Raw genomic sequence first — 21,152 nt, 5'->3', positions numbered from 1 at the left:
AAACCTAGAAGAAAGACAGCCAAAGATGCATTTCCTTAAATAAGTTGATAGGAAACATGCACACACACACCATACAAACACACACAAAAAAAAAGGGGTGGGGGTGGGGGGCAGGGCAGGAAGAAAATCATGATTGCTAAATTTTCTCATTAAAATAGAGAACAAAATATTGCTAGACAGGCTTTCATTTCCTTCTGCTAGATTTGTTAGCTTTTTAATGTGACATGTGACTCCTAGCGTTTCTGGCCCATCAAAATACTATTAAAATGCATCAATAAGATTCTTCATTATTCATGGCAGAAGAAAAGTGGAAGTTTGCAGACTATTGTTTCTTTCTTTACTCACAGCCAGAGAGTTTTTTATTCTCTGGATATATCTGGATACCAGATGGTAGATTGTTTTCAAAGTTGTCAAGCAGATTAACCAAAGTTAAGATCCTAAGTCCTTTTGGGGGCATGATGATCCTGCTTAGCAAAGATGCCAATGATCTCACCCAAAGTTGGGCATTTGGCACTTGAGAAAATAAAACAGGCTTGCAAGTCCAAATGTTAAATTGGGTTTAAATCTTTATTCTGAAAGAGGAATACTAGACTCTACTGTAACAAAGGAGGAGCCAAAATGATGTATCCTATGCCGAATATTTTCCTTGGTTGTCTTCTGTGACAGACTTCTGTTCTGGATTCCAGGAATACAAAGATTCTTTGCTTTCTGTATCTCCCAGCTTCCTAGAGAAGCAGCTTGCTCTTGTTATGTGGACACAGGGTGCCAATATCATTGGGTCCCAATCTAAGCCAGGTCCTCTAGGCATGGCAGGAATAAGAATAATCATGGAAGTAGGGGAAAGATGAATTAATTTGTCCACAAGTGCAGAAGTACGAACGATGATCTGCTTCCACCCTTTACCTTCACTGCAATTAGCACTGCAGATCTTGCCCCAGATTTTTTTGTAACTGTGTGACCACAGCTGTTGAATAGCAGTGAGCCCCTGTGGGTATTAGAGGTGCCTGGAAAGCTGGATAATTCCAGTTGGCTCGGTGACTGCTTTAACAGCAGAATCAGATGAAGTCAGCTGGTGATGGTAATGTTGTTCAGACGCGTTGCTGTCCTGCTGTCTAACCCTGGCCTTAATGGAGCAAGACTGCATGACTGGAAAATGCTGCTTAATGATTGTTGCAATACCCACTTTTGCTGATAATATTTTATAGTTATTCACAGAGCTGGCATAATAAAATCCACGGTGGACATTAGATCTACACAGCAAGGGATCTTCTCTTTTTTTTTTTTTTTTTTTTTTTTTAATTGTATTATTATTTTTGTGCTGGTTTGATATTACAGAAAAGATAGCAGATAACATTATTTTTGGTGGTTTTGTTACTTTTGATTATTTTTTTCTATTTCTCCAGCAAAATTTTCCAGAACAGTGAAGCAGAGTAAAAGCAAATGGAAATAAATTAAGGCCATATCAATTCTTTCAAAGTGGAAAAAAGCATAGATATGTTCTAAAGAATGCTTATATGGAACCTAAAAAAAAAAAATAAAAAGGATTTGTGCTGTCATTTTGTGGAGTGTGTGGATTTGTGTTTGTACATGTGTTTGTGCTTTGTGCTCTAGCTCCAGATTTCATGGGTCTAGTTGATGTGAAAGAAGCAAGACTAGGAGTAACCAATCTGTTGGTACTTAAACATATTTGTGTTTTTGTTCTTTCTGAGCTCCTTTCCACAAACCTTACCTCAGTGTGACAGTCCTAGAGGTTGAGTAAGAGACCTTGGCTTCACCTGCCAGGGTGAGATTTGAGCTGTCTTGTTCTAAGTTCAGCATGCAGAGCTGGCTTTACTCTGACAAAGCCATGCTGCCTCAAGGCAATTCAGAAGCACCATTTCTCCACGTTTTTTTTTTTTTTTTTTTTTTTTTTTTAAGTAAAAGTGGTAAGAGGTCTGTGAGCATGGCTTTAATGAGCTGCAAACATGGCACAATGATTCAATATGAGCCAGAAATTAGTCAGGCTGAGTAGCAAAATGACACTTTCTTTTAAAAACATCACAAAAGCATACTGTAATTTTGTATAATTACTGATCAATTGCCATTGATTTATGCTTCTCATTTACCATCAAAGGACCAACTAGAATTTAGCCTGGGCACCAGACAGCAACTAGATGCCTTTCTAATAGGGTGTACTAAATAATTATTTAAAATGCACCTGGGTTTTAGGATCATGGAGACTTCTGTCATGGGAAATTGTAGTGTAAGAAAATGAAACTTTTTAAAGTCCTGAAAAGGAAAATGTTTTCTCCAATGAGCAAGACTTGTCAATTGCTAACACTGACTCATTCACTCTGTTGCAAGGGTACGGGCCCAGAGCAGTCCCACCTGGTTTTGGTGCTTAGCTGGGGCGTCTCAGCTAAGACCCTAGCTATTGTAGGCTCTTTCACTTGCTAAAAATAGGGGAGGTGTCTTTGCTGGTGACTTAATGCATTATGAATGTGAGTTTACTCATCCTGACTGCCATCACAGGAACGGACTTTTTCAGTCAAATTTCTTTTTTCTTTTTCTTTCTTTTTTTCTTTTTTTTCTTTTTTCTTATGAATGGTGGTTGATTCAACACTACCTGTGGTATAGTTTGTGTAGCAGTTGGGGTCCTGCTGTGAGGACAAGATGGGGATTCTGTCCAGTGCAGGCTCCTGAGCACCCCACAGCTGGTACCTGGGGCTGTGCCCTCAGCTGCCCAGCTGCTGCCACAGGCTCAGGCTGTAGCAGGACTGGGGAAGCCGTATAGATAGAGCATATATTCCTTGTCCAAAATAAAAGCTATCTGGCACTGTTGAGGCCAAACTTGTCTACTGATTAGTGGATGAGTAATATGTTCAGAGCCTGACCTTTCAGTAGATTTGTGGAATCATTTAAATCAATATTGCTGTATGACAAATTATAATTTCTGTCATCTGACACAATGTTCTGGGAGGGAAATTGTTTTTCTAAGGAGCGTAAGATACAATATGGAAACAGCAAAAGCTTATTTTTCCTTTCCTTTTGCTCCTTTTGACAGTGAAAGGAGACCAAAACCTCAAAAGAAATGACAGTGTGAATATTGACACACAACCTGTGGTTTGAAGTGCCATCTGGGTGTGCATGTGTCTGAATGTGTGCAGGCACATGAGATCTGTGTGTACCACTGCTCTCAAACAGTATGGGAAGAAAAAGCTTGCATGCACTTATTCTCCCTTCCAGCTGAGCTAGTGGATTTTTTTAATTGATTGGTACGAGGGCAAGAATTTAAATAAAAGAAAAAGCCAGCACTACCACAGTATGTGCAATTGATTTATGGTTCTCTTATTGAGCAGAAAGTGGCAGGTTACCGGGCAGAGAAGGACTGTAAGAAGTAAAAAAATAAAAAGGGGTTAGAGAGAAGGGAGGAGAAAGGAGGTTAAAAAGAGCACTTGTAGAAGAGGAAGAGACACCACAGAGAATGGAGCTTGCAGGAAAAGGAAACATCAATCTAGGGAGAGCGAGGCATGACAAATAAAGAGATGGGACAAAAACCAGCTAGAGAACAGAACCACTTTTTCTCAATAGTCAAATCTTTAATCCCCTTCTACTTTCCCAGGCTGCTTGCTGTATGGGGCTGGCATTCTGCAACACTGCTTGTGGAGGATGCTCTCGCTTTAGCACCAGCTGGGTGCATAGGGCTGCTCAGATTGACCAGTTTTGGGTCCTTCCAGAGGTCCAAACCTGTGTTCCTGGCAAATCTTCCCTAGGGCGTGGAAATTTAAATGTCTGACAGTGATCAAGGAGACAAAGGGAGAAGCCTGGAATACTTCATGGTAAACGCATAGCAGGTTACAGTATAATTCAAATAGTCTAATAAAATACCCTGAAAATAAAAGCAACATTCTATGATAAATTTTTAGTCCTGTTGTCTAGATTCTCACCTTTGGAGAAACAACATTTGTGGGATATTTTTGTGGAAAGATGACAGAGGCCAAAGTTAAACCAAATGAACTTTCTTTCAAGGCGTATCGGAAGTTAGGGAGGCTGGGAAGGGTGATTCATCATTCAGAATTCTCAGAATAGATTTGCTAAATTTACAAATTCCATGTTAATTCTGATTCTCTTCTCCAGCCTTGACTGGCAACAGCTGTTTACTTTGTTCAGCTTTACTTTTGGTCTTCATAATTTTTTTTCCATTGAACTTACTTCTTTGTGGAAGTGTGCTGTGAGATCCTGAATTGGTTTTGAAAATGAAGACAGAAATGAGATCAGTCAATACAGTAGTGAGGCAAAGCAAGAGAATATTTTTTCCTTTGTTTCATTTTCACTGCACATTTCCTACAATTACTCTAGCAAAGATTGTAGGCATATTTCTAGAAAGATTGAAGTTTTGATGCTTGATGGATATTTGGGTGATGCAAACTTGCATTTCTTTGAGAAGCTGGTTCTTTGCACTCTCAGACACAAAGCCACAATGCACTGTGACCTGATTGGTCAATCAAGCAAAACAAATTGAATTTGAAGCAATTAGTACTTGCTGCAATGTGCTTGGGAATATGCTAGCAACCAAGAACTATCTGCAGAGAAATAGTTCAATTAATTGTACTGACAAAGACAAAACTAATGAGATTAATTATTCTTTTTGTCCAGGTCTTATAATAAATATCAGTGATGAATGGATTTTATATTGACTGCTGCACTGCTGGCACCTTCATTGGTGTCTTTCCTGATCTACCAGCACTGAGTCTAGGTGCGATGCCTTGTGCATTGATACTGGAAAGCCTTTGCAAATTGCTGCTTTGTGAATGAGAGAGAGAAGGGAAAGATACCTGCAACATAGAGGTCTGCAAGGAAATCAACATCTGCAAATTGAGGCAGTTTTCCTCAGGTTTTACTGGACAAATTACACAGTCACTTGCTTTGAAAACAGATGTTATAAGCTACAAGGAGACAGGAAAAGGTTTAATGCCATTATATGAGTCCTGCTATCACCACAGAGAAGACAATAACTTTAACCATAATTTTTCTTTTGTGCTTAAACAGAAGACTTTTGTCATTCTTGAATCAAGCATCTCCTTCAATAAGAAAATGAAAGCATAAAATGTGGCATTCTCACAGTATTTTTATCCTGGTTTGATGTGGAAGTTAGGGTACCATTTCCTGCTTTGGACTTCTATGTTTTAGAAGGAATGAGAATTAACTAGTGTCAAATGATTGGAGATTCAACAACCAGAACAATGGGAAGATCTGGGGTTGCTCAACCTCTAGAGAAAAGGGGTTGCACAGATAATTTTTTAATTTAAAATAATAATAAGAATAATAATAGTGGGGGAAGATGTGTATCTGCTTGGGAGAGGAGAAGTTACCATGAAATTAAATAACATTGAGAAGTTTAAAAAATAATTTAGCTGCAAGGTTAATGAAACCTGGAAGGGATCATCTCTACCTTTGGATGATTCTAAGATTAATTTAGGCATGACCTTAAATCTAATCTACTCCTCTGTGGGACACAGGATGGGTGACATGACCTTTATCCTCATTACTTTCATATCTGTGATTTGGGTACAAGTTGTGTGTGGGGAAAAAAAAAAAAAAAAAAGCAGTGAGGATGTTTGTTTTCACCCACAGTATCTAAACGTTGAAAGTGATCTAAGCAACATGGCTTAAATAACTTAAAATTGGTATAAGAAAGCAAGAGGACTGGAGTTTGCGGGGGGAAGTAGGAGATAACTGCATTGCTTTGTACTCGTGCTTTGAATAGAGCTATCCTCATTTTAGCAATGCTTAGATGTCTAAAAAAAAAACCTATGTTAAAGCATCTCACCTGTAATGAGGAGAGGCAGGTGAGGACATTCATTTCTGTAGCAGGAACAGCAATAACCCATGACTTGAAATACAAAAACACAAGGATAGTTGGACTGACCATGCTTTCCCTGCTGCATGTTACAGGCTCCTTCTCCGGTGACTTTGAAAAGTCTCTGTCAGTCACTCCATGGATCACCTCCATTCACTGAGTGCTTCTGATGTGTCACACCAATCTCAAGTGAATTTTCTCTTCTGCATCATTCTTTATTTTATTTTGGTAATGCATACCTTGACCATTTCGAGGAACTACTGAGAGCCTCTGGTTGCAGGTGGGTGTGTATGTATGCATGTAGATACATGTATATGTACATGGTGATGTATATGCACATGTGGGTGCATGTGAGATTTCTCAGGGATGTCTCCAGTGGTGTTTGAGGGTGTCTCAGGAACTTTTCTTGCTTAGGCTGCAAAATAGTGACACAAAGCTGAATGGTGCCATAATGTACCCAAGTCAAGTTTTGAGACTCCATATTATCACAACCAGAACTAACTCCAGAGACCATTATATGCATTTATTATACAGTACTAAAGTATGAAAGACTCAATTAAAGTTTATTTGATATAAAATTAACACTCCTTTCTTCCTCTTCACTGTGCTGATTATGTTAAAACAGAACAATGAGGCAGCTGCAGTGGAACAGTATCAGAGAAATTTCTGTCAGCATTTACTATAGGCGAAATTATAAGGCTAGGTTTTCTCAGCCAGTTCAGTGAGCCAACTGGCTGCACATGTTGCAAATGCTTCTTTATACTATCATGAACTGCAAAAAGAATACATTGAATTTTTCCTCCTTTTTAAAAAGTAAGAGAATGGTGCAAACACAGGAAAAAATTACCATATTCAGCTCTTGCATTGTGCTTCTCCTCCACAGCTTTCCAGGGCTCTGATCCAGCAAAGCCCTTCAGTGCTTGTACAACTTTAAGCACCTACGCAGTCCCTTTGAAGTCGCTGTGACTCTTTTAAAAAGTGCAGTTAAACACATGCCTCACTTGAACTTTAGTTTGATTTGGATGTTGGAATTTTCCAAAGGAAAAAATGTGTTTTACAATTAATGTGACGCATGTGATCTTAGTACACAAGGAAAGCAGGATGGGGATGATCATCTCTGAAAACCAGTCGATGACCGACCATCAATCACAGGGACTGCGTTTCTTTTACTTGCTTTATAGTAAAATAAAACTTCTGCAGACTGGGTTACTTTTGCAGGGTCCTTTAGCATAATTTCTCTAGAAGCTTTTTGGATCTACTCCTATTAAATTTTATAGATTTCTATTCCGTGCAAGTGAAAAAATAATATTTCAAATGACAAGTCTATTGAAACCCTCATTTTTTTATCATAAGGATTTTTTTTTAAAGCATCCCTCAATCTATTTTTTCCTCTATGATGGAGTTGGAATAAGAATAGTAATTTGGCAATGTAAATTTGCATAGAAATATGCTGCCTAAGAACTCATTTATTACACCAGTTATAACTCAAGCAGATATGAAATGGCCTAAAGGTAAAACAGAGTTGATGGCAGAATAAAAATGTGCATGTAACTTTCTATGGGCTTAAGTTTGTTGACTTTGTGATTATTTTCATTTAACATGTCTCCAGATGGATATTAGCTTTTTTTTTTTTTTTTTTCCTGGATGTTTACTTCTGGCTCACTTGTAACCAAATAGGAGGAGTATGTGCTCTGATTAACATTTGGTTTAATTTAACTGTAGACTTTCGATTCATTGCTGAAATAGAACTTTTCTTATATATTTTTTATGGTCATTTGTTTGTTTGTTTGTTTGTTTTCTGTTTTCCAATGGCTCAGAAGGGAGATTCATGCATGAAAAGTAATCACACATTGTAGGTAGCTACTGTAATTTTTCTTCCTTTGCAGTAGTGGATGTGTACTACTTTCTTTACATTCTGGTTCATTGAACATGATGTCAAAAGAATTCTATTCCCAATTCTGCTGTGTTTTTATTTTATTTATTTTTTTCTACATACATTACTTCTTGGCTTACAATTGACAAATCAAATTAACTGTAAATTTTACTCCAGGTGTGAGGGAAAAAAAAAAAAGAAAAAGTAAATTAGGGTTTGTTAAGAGAGAACAGCAAAAGGTACTTCTTCCCAAGCTCACCCAACTGGCTCATACCATACTAAAATACATTGAAAAGTATGTGTGTTGTTCTTAGTGGGCTTGCTGAGCTTGTGCTTTCTAGGCAGAGTGGAGACAGGAGCAGTCTTTATTTAAAATAAATAAATAAATTCCCCTTTGATGTAATCAAACTTTGAGATAAGGTTCTAAATGCTGAAATGCTGAAGCCTCTTTAAAGTTGTTTATGTACATCTCACAACATCCAGTAGCAGTAGAGTCAGATAATGCACAGTTTCAGCAAAGTCTTGTTATCTTTCATTTCTTAAAGACTCACCAGGGTATAAAATCCAAGTTTTAAGCTGAAAGTGAAGCTGAAATGTCATATGATATCATGATATCACAGCGCTTTATTGGGCAATCACTATTTTTCTCGTCTCTTACTCTGTTAATGACAAATGAAAAAAAAAAAAAAAAAAAAAAGAAAAAGAAAAAGAAGCCAAAATAGCTTATGTTTCTATACTGCAGACAATAATGACCATCACATGGGTTATTACAATCATCATAGACTTGTATTTTTCAGCTGAAATAGTTTAATGTTATTTTTTATTACTGACTACTGTGGTTCGCTGCTTTAGAAATTAGCTCTGTAATTTTAAATATCTCTTTCTCCCATGTATTATGGCCATATAAATAAGGGTAATATTTTTCTCCCATTGCTTTTGTTTAGTTTTCCGACTCCTTCCATATTGATTTGTCTCAGTGCTCTGTGAAATTGATTACATTTGTTTCTTTAGAAATGAGGCTTCTGGAATTCTGCATTATATTTACCACTCAGGAAAAAAAAAAAAAAAAAGACAACAGAGAAATGGGTTTATTTTAGAAATGAAACAAAAGCCTCATTTGGATGAGAGTTAATTTAATGAAAGTATTTAATCTTCCCCTCCTCCTTATCCAGAAGCAAGAAGTTATGGTACTTTTTTATTTTAAGATTTCCTTGCCATGTTTATTCTGAGCCATTTTCAGTTTACTGGCAGAAATGAATTTTTATTCTGTTAGGCCTGCTGAGATTACCCTGCTCTGTGACAAGGAGCTGTAGTCTTTTTTCTGGTTTAAGCATCATCAACAGACTGAACTAAAAGACTCTTTATAGTATATTCACTTAAATTCAGTACTATTTGTCACATGCATTCCTGCTCCTTTTTGCATGAGCAGAAGAAACGGATGGGAAGATGGCAGTCGCTTTTGTTCACGTTTTATCAGATTAATGCAGAGGATTTCATTCATCCCCTGACCTGTCCCCTGTCCCCAGCCTACATAAGGTTGTAGTGCAGCATCCTTGCCAGCAAGCAAACCTCTTCCTGCCAGCTCAGTAACGAGATGTGGCTCTGCAGGCTACGCTCAGCAAAACTACAGCTGGGTCGCTCTGTCTGTTTTCATGGCAGTCCACCACTGGGAAAGCTGAACTTGATGGGAAGGTGAGGCTGGCATCCTGCCCCGAGGCTGGGGTGAGCTCCATGAGCTCAGATTGAGGTGGGGAAGAGCAAAACAACTTGGCTGTGTGCTGCTGCTGGGGGAGCTCCCTGAGATGGAGCAGCCTCTGCTGTTTGCAGATAAAACTCTGTCTTGTTGGTTGTCTAATGTCAGCCTAGTGCCTTTTTTTGGAGACAAACAGACCCATCCTGACCTCACTTGAGAGCTGCAATGTATTGCAGACAAGCAGGTGCCTAATCCTTGCGACAGGAGGCAAGGCAGCTGCATCCCAGCTGTGTGGAAACCTTCCGTTGTTATAGGGACTGGGATGTGGGTATTTTCTGTCCTTTCTGGCCTACTGAAGGTGGAAAAGGAAACTAAACCACCCCTTGACACAAAATGTATCTTTTAGTGAAATTAAGAAATTCCCCCAAAGAAAAATGACCACAAGTCAGGCTATTCTTCCTCTTTCTCCCACTTCCTGCCAAGGTTTTATAGCGATTATCGAACAAAGTCCATGTCACAACAGATTAATCTCTTAAATGATTTTCCCTAGAGAAGGCAAAGCCCATGGGCGTGAGTGCAGTCAACACGATGTTACAACAGCCTGCTCCTGGGTGGCTGCTAGGAGAGGATTAGAAATGGGGGCTGCTTTGTAAGCACTTTGTCCCAGGGGACAGCTTTTCAGGGACCACTGAAAGAAGTGAGGGGACGAGGAGTCAGGGAGCCAAGGGAGAGGAGATGTAGCAAGTGTTGTTGTGGTGAGAGGGTGTTAGATGGCACAGTTTGAGACCTTGGTTCAGAGAGCTGAGAATACAGTATCTACTGTGCAGGCCAGCATAGCAGCAAAGGCAAGAACTGAACAGAGACACATGGAAATGTGGAGTGATCTGCTTGTGTCAGAGATTGATAATGTGCTTGATCAGGCAGGGGTTATCAGTCAATTCTTGTTGAATTTCCATCTGCTAGACTGCATTTCAACTAGGGATGGGATCTAGAAGTAGTGTTAAACACCTTGAAATATCTTAACTCTCTCTGCTCCATTGCTTAGTCAGGCTCCAGTTACAGACCAAGGGTGTTGGGAGAAATATCACAGACCTTGTCAGCTAGTCACAGCTACCAAAATCTGCATGGCATTAAGGACTGCCTCACACTCACTTTGTGGTCCTTGTGACTTCCACTCTGGCCTGTTTCAGATGAAAAATAAAAGTCCCAAAATACCTGGTTAAAGGAAACACTAATCTGATTGTAGGGAGAATTTTTGTAGATTTTTTCCTAATGAGCAAATTATGCCATTTGGAGTATTCCAAAAAGGCATAGTTAAAAGGGAACCTCTTGATGTCAAACAATTATTTTGGTCAGTGCTTCAGGATGTTTTAAAATGTGCATTGATGAATATAAACAAATCATCAGGGATTTGTTATTTTTTTTTCAGTGCAATGCTATTGACAGGAAAAACCAGAAAGCATATCTTTTCAAATCATTACTATCTCAAGATGTAAATCATTAATGATACCATGTATGCCAACCCTGTATATTATTTAGACAGCTATAATAGTTCTGATGTTCCAATGAAAGCACGCTCTGAACAGAAGTCACTGCATTCTTCACTGCATGCTTAATCAGAACAGTCAGTCTGTGAATATTGAGAAGGATTTTTAAACCCCAAAACCTGCAGTTTATGGCAAATTATAATGTTTGACAGGGTGAAAACATGCTCCTCTTCAAGTCACTGTCTTCAGATGAACTACACCTTCAGAATATCCTTATAAATTAGGAAAATTTCATAAATGCTGTTTTACAGTGGAGGAAACTTGTATGCAGACAGTACATGGCTGTCTCAAGGTCATGGCAGATTTCCTCTCATTTACTCCTCTCCCAAGCTCTAGGTCACAGTAACATAATCGTGTTTGCACCATCTCTTCCCTGCTGCAATTTGAAGATAGGGGGACTGCTGCTGGTGGAACCTCCTCCTTCTTCAAGCGGGAGCCAGAGCTAGACTTAGCCTTGGCCTTGCATTTTGTAAGAGGGAGAAGATCACTGGAACCACCTCAGAATAAATCAATCCAGTATTACATTCATGAAATGAGAGTCTATCCAACAGAGACAGAAAGAGCATCAAGCAGCCCATCGTTACTTCTAGGCACTCTCTTTGCAGCTCCCTCCTGTGCTAAGACTGGAGTCACAAGGTCCAGAGAGGTTGGTGGTCCCGTTGCTGAGGGATACAGCACTGGGAGTATGCAATTCAAGGACTCTTTTGCCCACCAGCATGGACTTACTTAGCATGCAGAAGATTTGCAATCTGATTACTCATTTGTTTGATCTCATGGTAGCAGTATGTTTTGTATACCTATATGAAGTCTGTGGTTCAGATAGTCTTCTTCCAAGGTTGCTTCTCTCTCGGCTGTTTACTAAAGTACTTAAGTCCTTCAGCATCATCACATGAGGGACTTCATCAGTGAAGCAGAAATTACAAACACAGCAAACTAAATTTTATATTCCCAATCCTTAAATAGCTTTACTGAGGGAGAGTGAAGGGGCTGTGCATCCTTTTTGTTTCCCTTCCCCCTCCAAAATAATCTCTAGTTTCATGTATCTCAGGTCTTTCGAGATATTCTTCTCTCACGTGCTTTGAAATCATCTCATCTCACATGCTTTGAAATCCCGTATTTCTAGAAATGCTATCTCCTGCCACCCTCAATCTGATTTCTGGAAATGAGTCAGTCTCAAATTAATCTTCTGGATGGAAAGCTGGCCCTTCCCGCCTGGCTTGATGGATGACTCATGTCTTTGCTTCTCTCTCCACCCCAAACATGGCAGCCTGAGTCACTGTCCTTCATCACATCTATCATATCCCCTGCTTACTGAGTTGGAAACTCTTAGCTGATGTGTGCATCTAAGCTCCCGAGCTGTCCGAGTGCACTGACGTGACCCGCGGGCTCCTACGACCCCATTGCCCTCCATCTCCATCACTCTGCCGCCACAGTCAGGGACAAGCTCTCTTTCGACATCTTCCTGGAAAGGACTCGTGTGGTGATGGGAATTACAGAGTAAGTCCTGTCTCGGCGTTTGGTTCTTTGATCGCTTCTGGACATTAGCATTGGAGCTAATCACCTAGTTAATTAAACTGTCTCAAATATAAGCCAATATTGGGCCTTGGCCCAGACCTTTTATTTACATTTCTGACCAGCCTCAATTCTTCATTTGGCAATATATCAAAATGTACAGATGGATCAAAATAGTTCATCATTTCCCAGTCAAATATGATTCTTTGCAAATAGTAACCCAGACTGTCACAGCTGGTATACACAGGACTTGAATTATACATATGCAAACTGGGAGCACTTCGAAGACGCAGCCAGCCAGAACAGACACCGTGCCTCCCAGAGTGCTTCCCCACTTGCATCCTACCTGCAGGTCCAAAAAAGCTCCCTGTGGAACTGGATGGGACAACTGGCATCCTTCAACCAGGCTGCATCGACCTTGTACAGAGCTCAGCCAGTGTAGCCCATTACTGTAAGAGAGCTGCTCACTACCAGCTTGTAGGTACCGTACGCTCAGAGGAATTGTCTGACATTCAGATATTCAAATATATATATTACAGAAGACTTTGGTCTTCAGCAAGCAGAAAGCATCTAATTTAGTCAGATAAATTATTCATTGTAAATAATTTGTTCAGCTCCACTACCTAGCAACAAAAGGATTCATTTTTCCTTCCTTCCATGCATATAGGATTTTTCTGTCAACAGTAATGGGGGAATACACAGAACAAGTACATTAATATTGGTGTTTTTTTGTTTGTTTGTTTGTTTTTGTTTTTCCCCCCCTACCTACATGTTCTTTAGAAACAGGTATAATGTAGAAGTGTATATCTATTGTTGTTAGTTTCCAACCCAGGGAGCTCTACAGAGAAATCTCTTCTGGGCACATACCGTGGCATGCATTCCAACAAGAATGCATTTTGCAGTCCAGTAAGTATTAGAAATGATGGTTTTTTTTATTATTATTTTTCTTTTTGCTTATAGTATTTTTATGTAAGTGACTTTTTTAGCTTTATGAACTTCTTTCTCTATTTCCGCTAGTTAAGAACATAACAAAATGTAAGAACTATGGACTGAAAGTCCAACTAGTCAAGTAGACTGTTGAACAGCAAGGGACTCTACTCTTTTGAGTAGAGAAGCATGACAAGCACAGAGTAGTGCTTCTTTCAGCTTCCAGAAATTTATAACTTGGGATCATTATGAGCTAGGAGGGTGTCTTTCCTTTTAGTAATCTCTGGATATTTCTTCCATAAGTGAATAATTTATTTGTGTGTGTGTGAATTCATCTATGGTTATGGTACCAAAAGCAAAAGTAATATTCTTTGTTCATCCAGTTTAACATGTTGTCAGTCTTATTTTCCCTTTAAACCTCTTCTGATGCACTTGCAGAATTTCCAAGAAAAGAAGCGTATAGTCCATGCCATCCTTTCTCAATCAGAGCATTTGAAAATGAACTTGTGATTTAAAGGTGATAATGTAGCAAATTCTGAGGCCCATCAATTTACCTGTATTGCTTTTCTCTCTGTTGGTATCTGCTTATCTCAGTGACCATTCTGTGTCTTGAGGTAGAAAAGCATTTTGTCCTGCAAATCAGTACTTATACCTTTGCTTGAAATTTTTGCATTGTATATTCCTCTGCTGAAATTACCTTTTTCTTTTTTTCTGTTTCCTTATTCTTACCATCTGTTTTACTATTCTTCTGGCAGTCCCATCCCAAAGGTGGTGATGACTTCAGAAGAGAAGTTGATAAACAATACCACATTTAGGCTGTGTAAACAGTGTTGATCTTTGGTCTTTTCTTTCTTCTATGCAGCCTTCTAACTAGGCAAGCAGAGAAGAAAAGATGATGTTCATCTACCTCAGGCTACTACTTCCTTATTGAAAGCTTTGCTACAAAGGTTATTCAGAAGGGGAGAGAAGGGAATCTATATTTGTAAGTAAAAATATTCTACTCTATCAGTAGTAGAAGATGTTCATCAAGGTTGAATAGGAGAAAAGTTATCAAGAGATAGGTAACTTCTTATGCGCTACAAAACATCCCATGATACTTGCAAATAATTTTTCTATGGGAAGAATTAAATGCTGAGGATTCGAGTTTGGAAGTTTTAAGTTTGGCCAGTTTGGAAGCTGTAACTTGTTAAGACCTGATAATTTTTAATTTAATTTTTATTTTTTTTTAAGTCCTGAAGTATAGTATTCCCCAAAATGATGCTGTGGCAAAATGATGCAATTCTTCATTATGTTATGATGCATATATGCTCAGACACTCATTCAGCTGTAATTTCCTGTAGTGCCCGCATTTACTTTCTCAAACAAGTAGAAATCATGCCAAAAAAAATAAAAAATAAAACCAAAATTTGTTTTCTGAGCTATTTAGCCACTTCTGCAGGAAGAAGTGTAATCCAAGAAGCAAGGTTGCAAACTGTTTTCTCCATGTGGCTGGCAAACACAACAAATGATGCTTTTAAAAGGGGTGAAGAATAACAGAATAAGAGACACAGCTTAGATTGCAAAAATACTTCGTGATCTCAGCCTGGTCCGGTATGTGTAATGGTATTGTCTGGTACTTCAAGACCTGGAAAGTTTATATTAATGCTCAAAGTGTTTTTATTGAAACAACACAAAATAGCAAAATCCCTACTATACCTTTCAAAAGAGAAGATAACTACTGTTTTCTTCATTTAAGGCACATTTTCATGGCAATAGAAGCTATTAGTTTGTTTTAATGCTGCAGAAGACATAAAAGGAGGAAATCTTTGCCCTGAAGAATTGAAAAGAAAATGGATATGAGAAAGGAAGTCAGAAGGGCAAGCAGCGTTAGCTCTATTTTATAGACAGGAAATGGCAAAGAATGATTGTTTTTGTCAAGCCTTTCTAGAGAAAAATAATGATACCAACTGTGCATCAATGTAACTATCTCTATCACCAGAGACAGAGAGAGAAAGATGAGGATATTAGATTCAGGAAATGTGTAACCAAAACAACATTGAAATAAAGAAGAATCTTTGAATCAATTCAGAGGAAGCTGGTTCACTTTCTAGTGATTTAATCAGTGAGTAGGGATGAGGATTTTACCTGTCGTGGACTTCTGTCTCCAACTGATATTCTGTTATCCTTTTTGCATTTCAGCATCCTTAAATTTGGTCCCACAGAGAGCATTGCTTCCTTATGAATCCATGCAGCTCCCAGTGCCCACAGTGTCTTAGAACTATTGCAGTATCCATATGGAATAGTAATAATAAATTAGGTGTTCAAAATGATACAGTTGATTTGAAGAGTATCTTGAAGCTGAATTAATGCCAATCTGGTGGCTCAATTCTTTTCAACCCAAATTTTCCTCAACTGGCTACTTGCTGCATTCTGCTATGGAAACATCTTTGTTGGAGTTGTCACTGCCTTTTGTCTTGCAAGTCATTCTCTGTGTGTGGCAATAGCAGGGGTTCTTCATATCTAAATTTCATTTTCTCATGTGGCTTTTATGAGCCTCAGTTCAAACTCTGCCCAGATGGTTCCTCCATGTCAGAATCCGTCAGGCATTTTCTTTTCCATCAGTCATGAACAGGATCTGGGGATTTGGGCACATGGTACTGTCAGAACAAAAGCAAATGCCAAGCAAAGAAATCTGTCTTTTTTTCTTCAATGTTTTTCATCTTTCCTTTCCTTTCCTTTCCTTTCCTTTCCTTTCCTTTCCTTTCCTTTCCTTTCCTTTCCTTTCCTTTCCTTTCCTTTCCTTTCCTTTCCTTTCCTTTCCTTTCCTTTCCTTTCCTTTCCTTTCCTTTCCTTTCCTTTCCTTTCCTTTCTTTTCCTTTCCTTTCCTTTCCTTTCCTTTCCTTTCCTTTCCTTTCCTTTCCCTTTCCCTTTCCCTTTCCCTTCCCTTTCCCTTTCCCTTTCCCTTTCCCTTTCCCTTTCCTTTCCTTTCCTTTCCTTTCCTTTCCTTTCCTTTCCTTTCCTTTCCTTTCCTTTCCTTTCCTTTCCTTTCCTTTCCTTTCCTTTCCGTGGGGATAGGGATATATCTGCTGGTATTGGTTTCACAGGATGCTCATGTGGGTGTCTCAGAAGTGACCATACATTTAAAACTTTTCTTTAAAATAACTGGAATCCATTAAAAGCTCCCATTTGTATTCAGGGCATTTCAGCTCTGAGCAGCATGAAAGGAAGAGATCAATAATCACATTGCAAGACCCAACTTCTTGCTCTGCTGGGCTAACACAAGCTAGCTCAGCTCCAATACTGAATCGAGTCCTCCCTATTTTGTCCTTCAAATGTAGTAGCCCGCCTTCTTCCCCTTTACCTTACAATCCTCTAGGGCTCTTTCCCAATTCAACTATAACTTTTTGTTTTGTTTTGTTTTTACCTATTTTCAGTTTATTCCCATATCTATTTTTCTCCTCTTTGATCTGCCATTTGGCTAGTACTACTGAAGGGCTCCATGTTCACATCTTTGCATAGCCTTTACTTTAATGCCACTCTCACTCATCGCTGACTGCAAACTTACTCCACTGCTTCGGCAACTCATTTATATCAGGAAGGAAACCTTTGTTTAACTGGCAAGTGTATATTATGAAGAGAAATATGGTAGGAGACATACAGTGACATGTCGTGAGCTAGCAGTATGACATGACTAGCTATCGATTCCTAAGTTAAAATTGTAAAAATCATACCTAGAGGGTCTCCTTTTATTTTTTGGTATTCTTCAATGTTTTCTCAACTCAAGTAATTTCTTACACAAGATTTATTATCATTAATGCAGTTCTCCCTCCTATTCTTCTCTGCCTTTTATCTGTCTTTGGGCTTTTATATCACTTCCAAGTCTCAATGGTTTTCTAAAAATATTTAAAGTGCATTTCAGGTTTTGTTGAGTTTTATTTATTTTTTTATTAAAGCTAGTAAACTTTCCCCAAAATTAGATCTTGGCATTACTGATGCCTCTTCCAGCAACAAAGCAATAGTCAATGGTACCTCTTTTTCATTAATGCTCTAAGATGGGAGAACTAGAGGGGACAGGTGCATAGTCAAAAAAAAAAGTAAAAAAAAAATCGAGCTGCCTTTGAACAAAGGGGATATGTTGTTGGAGGATGGAGGGAGAGAGAAAATCTGAGTGTGGAATCAGTGCCAGAAAATGATGAATGCAGCAAAAGAATTAAGTAACCGAAGTGAGATGCCCTTCAGCGTGACCATGTGCCAAGTCAGGGAGAAGGAACACTAGGATGTGTTGATGTTTGATTCACTGCTGGTTTTGTGTCATGCTGAATCTGGCAGCCATGCAGTGTCTGCTGTGTGTCACAAAACTCCTGTGGTGAGAAACCACATGAAAAAAATTATAAAGGGGAAAAACATTGGCACAAGAATTTCAGGCTGTCAGTCCCTGAAATGAAAGCTTGCTTTAGGTATACTAGCAAATCCCTCTATTCTACACTTTCTTTCACCTTATTTGTGACTGGGTCTCATTTTCTACTGATTCCAACTGCACAGGCATAAAATAGGCTTTGAATGCTGCTATGTGAATAGGAAAGTTCTCTTTTTGCGGCATATCATGCTTAAATGGCTCTAGCTTTATGTATGTGTTACTTAACAAATAAAGCTTAGGCCAAAAGATGCTACGAAATGTTTGTTAAGACTTGGAGCATCATTTTGTGGAGCCAGGTTTCTGTCAGGACTGGAGTCTCAAGGTCTGGGTATCGAAATCATTAGATCTTGATGCCTGCCTGAGTTTTGAGTCTGAAACAGTAATTTGGAGTTTGGAGCTGCCTTTGTTCATGTGAACTGTCTAAGTTCCAGGGCGAAACACTGAATGGCAGCATTAGTAGCTGTTACACTGTTCTCAGAAATAACCACCAAGATGTGCCGACTTTTCAATCTTTTTCTAATTGCAGGAGCGCTAAGGGATGCAGGGAATAACTGGGACATAATTTGAAAATTTATAAGGCACCCAGAGAGAAGCTGTCACCCCTTTCTATTTGGAACAGACCAAACCCAGGAGAACATAATGTAGAAAATAAATTTTTTCCACTTTTTGTTTTCCTTCTTTCACTTGTGCAATTTTGGGTTGGCTTAATGTGCAGGAAACAAAATGCTGGTACAGGAGAAGCATTGTTGTAATGCAATTTGAAGGCTAAACATCAAGATGTCTTTGAAACAACAGAAGGGGGTAGGGGAGAATTTATTTTTCTGAGGTTTCTGAACCAGGTTTTATCTTCCAGCACAAAAGTAAATGGAATTCACATCCAGACTTCCCTTGGTTTGTTCTCCAGCTAAGCGCTGATCCTTTCAAGTTTTAGTCATGTCTTATTCTTCAGCAATCTTCAAATTTGACATTGAATCTTAATCCACAAAAGGAAAAAACTTGAATGCTTCAGGTATTTTTCAAGATTGATAGTAATATTAGGAGGTAGCCAGAATTTCACATTGTTCTTCTTATCACCCTCTTGAACATCCAAAAGCAGAGATTTGAGTTTTGTGAGTAATTACCAGAGTGTTCTAGGGTAAAATTTTCATCAGCTAAAATAAGGTTTTTATTTCTTTGTAGTGAAATGGGAAATTCACTTGCTCTTAGCAAAGCGAACATATGTTTATCCCATGTGAAAATCTGCCATTAGCGCCTACAAGCTTCTAGTTTACACAACATCTATTTTCTTTTGCAGTGGGTAATGAAAGACATGTCAGAGTCACCCGGGCTCTTCTGTAGTCTCACAGACCATTGTTCCAGGACCTGGGAGCAAAGGCCATGGCATCCATTCCTCTTGACAGATTCCCAATGTTGTGCACAAAAATTAAACATCATCATATATATATTTAAAAATTGGCTTTAAAACCCCTTCAAGAAGCCAAAAATAATACAGAAAAGGAGAACTTTATTTTTATTTCTGTCTGTTTATTCAATGTCTCATGATAAGAAGAGGAAAATCTTCTGTTGGATTCTGCAGCAATGTTTTGGCCAACAGTGTTAATTGTTTTCTTTAATTTTAATGGAACACACTGCCTTGAGCTGAAGCTAAATCTCTCTAAGCCACACAAGTGAAGATTAACTTATTGTCCTTCCTCTTTTGCAAAACTGTTAGAAAAATATCACTTCACTTTTTCTTTTCCTCCTTAAAATGTTGTACACCTCCCTGCTCAGCATCCTTCTCAATTCAGAGCTAGAGAGACACACAGCAGATTCACAGCTTTGTTTGCCTGTACCAATGCAAAAGGACAGGACATTCCCACTGCATTTGAAGCCAGATTGCTCTCAAGGTTCACACACCAAGCAGAAGATCTTTTGTCATTTCAGAAGAGGAGCCAGGAGCAGAGAATTCGACGAGTTGATATTAGGAACTGGTAGCAGTGCAACAGGCTGATGCCACTGTAGTACAGTCTGTGAAGTCTTTTAACATGCTAGCATTCACTTCCTTAAAGCTCCTTCCTACACAATAGCGCACAATCCTTCATTTTTTTTTTTTTTTGCACTCAGTAATCCATTGTAAGCTAACTGGGGGAAAAAAAAAAAAAAAGAAAAAGTATTGGGAAGCTCTACAGCAGAAGTGCTATGAGTCTCGTAGACAGGACTACACTCAGGCAGATGCTAAGTGGGCTAAAGACAGTATTGCTTGCAAGAAAGTTCCATAAAGCGATCAGACTGGGATCATGAAACAACCCGTGGCATCCAAGAGAACACTGCTAATATCCCATGATTCTTGTTATGCTTGGGGTGGCAATGAGCCAATGTTGCTTTTACACTATTTTGTTGTTGTTGTTGTTTGGTTTGGGGATTTTTTTTTCTGTCTTACCCTGAAAAAAAGAAAAAAAAAAGATGCTCCAAGAAGTCAGAGACCGTTTTTTGCATGTTTCAAGAGCTGATTCTCGTGATTTTTTCACAATTAATTCTCCCATTACTTCAATGTGGAGAACTGCAAGATTATGGGAGACCATGAGATTTAACATAAAGCAGGGGGAGAGCATTTCTGTCGGATTTGAAAGACTCAAAACCCAGGAACAAAATTTTAAAGTACAAAAATTATAGGGCAGTATGTTCTGAAGGCAAGCTGACGATGCTTTTCACAGAACAAACTACAACTAAATGGAATTAAGTTCTGGGAGAAAACAAACAAACAACAACAACAACCAAAAGAAAAAAAAAAATTCAGAACTCAGGTAGAAAAATTGTTTCAGAAATTCAGTTGCAATTTCAAGTGTTCTGTATATGTTGTTCCATGTGACTCAGTAGCATTTCTAGCATAAAGATTTTTAGAATTGGCAGAAATATGTGACTGGAAAGGAAGGATGCTGTTTTGTGTTTTTGTTTTTTTTTTTTCTTTTTTTTTTCTTTCTCTTATCAAATTACTGATTTTGATCTCAAAAATGTGGCTATTCTTTTTAGAGAGGCATGTTCAGAGGGAAAGAGCAATCCCTCACCAGCTAGTATTTTGCATCATTGCTACCTGCTAATTATGTGAGGCAATCTTCAGAGAGCCTGATAGACACATCCATAATACCTGCTTGATGGGATTTCAGCAGAACTTTGTCCCTCTTCTCATCACATGCAGACACAATGACTCGGTGGCGTTTTGACAGCTGTGTGTCTGAGATGTCTGTTATGAAGGAGACAAGAAGATGTTCCAGGCTCCCATGTTGCCAGCCTCCTGATGAGTAATTCCGGGCAGTTTGGAGCCTCCTCGCGGTCCTCTCCATCACCCCCACCCCTCTGTTCCCAGCAGCACATTCTGTCTCCTTCAG

This window comes from Netta rufina, assembly GCF_964035555.1.
Source record: "Netta rufina genome assembly, chromosome: 14".
NCBI lineage: Eukaryota > Metazoa > Chordata > Aves > Anseriformes > Anatidae > Netta > Netta rufina.
This window is presented reverse-complemented; position numbering follows the sequence as displayed.